The sequence below is a fragment of the Vigna unguiculata genome, chromosome 11 (assembly GCF_037176805.1).
Source record: "Vigna unguiculata cultivar grain cowpea cultivar isolate G323 ecotype 2 chromosome 11, ASM3717680v1, whole genome shotgun sequence".
NCBI lineage: Eukaryota > Viridiplantae > Streptophyta > Magnoliopsida > Fabales > Fabaceae > Vigna > Vigna unguiculata.
Genome location: NC_140802.1, coordinates 24,685,348 through 24,690,160, shown reverse-complemented (window position 1 = coordinate 24,690,160; position 4,813 = coordinate 24,685,348).

The following is a 4,813-nucleotide window of genomic DNA, read 5'->3' as shown; positions in this document are numbered from 1 at the left end:
TTGAATATGGTGTTTTTCATGTGCTAACCTTGTCTTGTTGTAGCTATCTTTGTATGGTTCAAATCCATTTCCATTGCACACAAAAACAATGCTGGCAGAAACTGTTCACGATTTTAAAAGATTAAACTGCACCTGCTCAGTGATCCAAAAATTACGTTCTTTATATCAAAAGAAAGCTCTGTGAGTCTAGTTTCCAACAAAAAAAGAATTAACGCATTTGGAGTTCTGTGGAGAGAGTTATGATCAAATGAGTGAGCAAAGGTCAGAGCTGCCGAGAATACGAAAAACAACGTTTTCAGGTTATGTTGTGGCAATTTTGGCTTCGGTTTTGTGACTCTTTTGCTTCTAAATGTGGTTGGATAACATGTCTTTTGATGCTTAGTCTTTGAGCCTCAAATCCATGAGTTTAAATGCATGATAGCTACATGTTTATGTCTTTGTGTATGTCATGTTGAGTCTTTAAATGCGTCTAACTTTTGCTTGAGTCATATGTCATATGCTTCTTTGAGTTTTCTTATTCTTGTTTCTAAGTATTTGAGCTATTGCATGAGATCTATGCCTTTTGTTGTAGCATGCTCCTTGAAATTGATTTTGACCTAATTTTTAAGGAACTAAGTGTTCAAGACACCCTAAAATATCCTTCTCATCATCTTAAGTACCTAGTTTTGAAAAGAAAAATTATTTTCATGACCAAAAACAGTTTGGCCAAGAGCTAATGTGTTGCTTGGTGAATCCATTTGGCCATTTTTACTAGGTGTTATGCTACCAAATTTTATACTTGGATTTTGGGTGATATTGGCAAATTAGTTCCATGCTTTAACTTGGTTATGATCTTTCTTGGTGTATGCATAATTTGAGGTATAATCTTGGCTTGTTCAAATGCTTTCCATAGAGTTTTTAAAAGTGTTTTTCATTGCTTTAGTCTTGTTCAAGTTTTGTCTTTAAAATAAAATTTCCTTAGAAGTTAAACTTTCTTGTTTTTGTGTTTTTCTTGCTTGTCACTAGGCGTTCTTTGTTGTGTCACAGTAGTTTTCTTTTCTTGAAACTCTTGGGATGTTGTGGCTGAATCACTTGTCTTGCATTTGAAAGGTTTTGAACAAGTTTTTAAAAGTGTTTGCTTCACTCCTTTGGTGGATTTTGAGTGCTAGCCTTGCCTTGTTACTTTGGGAGTGTGATCTAAACACTTGGGTTGCATTTTGGGTTGGATTTGGTCTCGATTTTCATGTTGTCTAACCCCTAATCCATTTATTTTGTCTCGGATTTAAGTGTTTTTGTTGTAGGAATCATGGCAAGTTCATCAAATGCACCTACACCAAACAAAAACAATACATTGATGAGATTGCTTCGGGATTTGGAGTTGTCTAGGAAGGAGGCCTTTGAACAATTGAGAAAGGACAAGGAGCAAAGTGACCTAAGAATCCAAGAGCACATTCAAAGGCTTGAAGCTAAGGAGCAAGAAAGTGAGGCTAGGAAAAGAGGGCATTCTAGGCACAAACCATCACAAGAGAAGCAAACTCCAAAGATTCCTAAGTTCAAAGGAGAAAATGACCCAAACATCTACATTGAGTGGGAACAAAAAGTGGACCAAATTTTTACCATTCATGTAGTTAGTCATCAAAAGCAAGTAGATTTGGTAGTCTTAGAGTTTGAGGATTATGCCATGACTTGGTGGCATCAATTATGTATGGACAATATTAACCAAGAGTCACTCGCGACTTCTTGGAGGGACCTTAAAAATTTGATGCGCGCTAGATTTGTTCCTTCCTACTATAGGAGGGAGACTCTTTTGAAGCTCCAAAGGCTTCAAAAGGGTCCATGTGTGTGGATGAATATTACAAGTTAATGGAGTCCATGCTTCTAAAAGTAGGACTCCAATTTGAAAGTGAAGAGGAAAATGTAGCTAGATTTGTGAGTGGGTTAAGGAGGGACATACAAGATTTAGTAGAGTTATATGAGTACTCCTCTCTTGACAAAGTTTTACATTTGGCCATCAAAGTTGAAACTCAATTGCAAAAGAAAAAAGAGGCCAAGAGGAGTGGTTCATATAATGACTACTATTCTAGTACTTGGAAAGATAAAGAAAGAAAACATGATAAATCACCACTCAAGAGTTCCAAAGACCCATCTCCTAGGACTAATTCGTCTAGGCCTTCTAATGAAACTCCTAATTCTTCTCAAGGTACAAGGACAAGTTCTATAAAATGTTTTAAGTGTTTGGGATATGGGCACATAGCTTCAAATTGTCCCACCAAAAGAACCATGGCCTTAAACCTTAAAAAAGAAGTAGAGAGTGAACATTCTTTTCCCCCTTCCCCCAAAAGTACTTCTTCCCACACTTCTTCTTCAAGTGAAAGGATTAAACCCCTTGAAGGTGGATTGTTAATGATAAGGCACCAACTAAGACAAGTTTCCAAAGAACTTGACCCTTCTCAAAGACAAAACCTTTTTCATTCAAGGTGTCATATCAAAGACAAACTATGTCCCCTCCTCATAGATAATGGAAGTTGTATAAATGTGGCTAGCACAAGGGTTGTGGACAAGCTTGGCTTAAAAACTATCCCTCATGCCAAGCCCTACAAGCTATCATGGCTTAAGAAAGAAGACATTAAAGTAACTCAACAAGTCCTCATTAACTTTTCAATTGGAAATTTTAAAGATGAGGTGTTATGTGATGTTGTGCCTATGAAAGAAACTCATATTTTGTTAGGTAGGCCAGGGCAATTTGATAGAAAAGTCTTTTATGATGGTCATGCTAACACCTATGCTTTCTCCTTCCAAGGCAAGAAGTTCACACTCCTACCTCTCTCACCCAATCAAGCAAATGAGGACCAAAATAAAGTGAAAGATAAGAGAAAAGATGAAAAAGAAAAAGAGCAAGTTACCTCCAAAGTGTTACTTGCCTCTAAAAAAATATTTTCAAAGCAAGATGGACATCACCATTCTTTCTTCTCTTGCAAGGCCCAAAAGGAAGACCCAATGCACAAGCATGAGAAGAATAGTGGTCTAGAAAAGAGGGATGGCCTAACCAAAGCTAGGGGTAGTACCCTTAGAAAAGATGGAACAAGAGCTCATAAAAGGGAGGCGCAAAACCTCCCCCAAATCAAGTCAAGCTCCATCTACAAAGGCTTAAAGAATTTGTGGTCAAATTCTCTCCAAGAAGGGGAGGATGATGAAGGATTGACCCCAACCAAGGATGAAGGCACATGCTTAAGAAGACTAAGCATGTTTAGAAAGGAAGTTCACTAATCCTTCATCCCTTTCATTTATGTTTGTTATTTTTGATTCCCTAAGTTGACTTAGTTGAATCAACTTTAGTTGACTTGTTGACCTTTGACTAGGTTTGACTTGTTGACTATAGTTGGCTTGACTTAAGCCAACATGCTAATCTATGTTTATTTACTTTGTAGGTTAATTAGGAGTAAGAAATCAATGCTAGGTGGCGCATGGTGATTGGGGAGCATAAATGATCTGGAGGAGAGAGTAAAGCAAAGGCATAAAGCATAAAGTAAAAGGCATGAAGCAAGTGTACCTATGTACCTTTGGTCTCCTTTGTTTTTAGCACATTTTGACCACTTTTTGGAGACATATGAGACACATTCTTTGTCTCCTTTTGTGCTAGAACGAAATTAGCCTTGCACACACCAAAGTTAGCTCTTTTGTCTCTCATTTTTGTAACCTTATTTGACCTAGTTTCTAGAAGCTAGGGTTAGGTTTTTGTAGAGACATCCTTAGGTATCTTTTATTTGCTTAGAGACCCCTAAACTCTTCTATATAAGGGGTGCTCCTAGACATGTAAAAGGGGTTGAACATTTTGAAGTAAAAACACTCTTGTGTCTCAACCATTTGTGAGAGTTTCCTCCCTTGGGAGTGAATACTTCTAAGCCTTATCTTGCATAGCAAGTGGCGGCACACATCCACTCATCTTCAAGGTTGCCATGGCTTCTAGCCTAGCCTTGTAGTGGCGTGCTTCTCACATTTTTACCATTCCTTTCCTTTTCATTTTATGTTTTCTTCTTCCTTTAATTGTTCTTGGTTTTCTATGGTTTATGTGCTTTCCATTTCCTTTTTGTTTTGAATCAATCCATCATCTTCTTCTCTTGAGCTTTGTGAAAGGAACCTTCACATCTAGATAGCTTGCTATCTTAATGTCCAGTGGGGATTTCACTTAGCTTTCTTAATCAAGTCACACCATATTCAATAATCTTAAAAAGGAACAAGATAATCCTTCATCAACTTTAGTCACTCATGGAAGGGAAAGGATGAAAAGAAACATGATAAGTTCCCTTCTTACTCTTATCAAGAACCACCAAGTAAAAGTAAGTCACCAAGTGATCACATTCACCATTCCACTTCTTCAAGATCAAGTTACATTAAATGTTTTAAATGTTTGGGTTATAATCACATTGCTTTAAATGGCCTAACCAAGAGGACCATGACCTTAAAGAAGAGTAATGATGTTGAAAGTGAACACTCATCTCCCCTTTCTCTTTCAAAAGAATCTTCTTCCTCTAGGAATGATGTTATGTGATGTTGTTCCCATGGAAGTCACACATATCTTACTACGTAGGCCATGGCAGTTTGATAAACAAACTTTACATGATGGCCATACCAACCAATACATTTTCTTCATAAATGGGAAAAATACCACTTTACTACCTCTATCACCTCAAGAAGTTAATAAGGATATAAATATAATAAGAAAAAGATAAAGAACAAAAAGAAAAGGGGCAAGAAAAAGAAAAAGATGTGCATCACCCTTCCTCCTCTTCCCAAGCAAAAAAGGAAGGCCCAAAGCACAAGCAAGAGAGGAAGA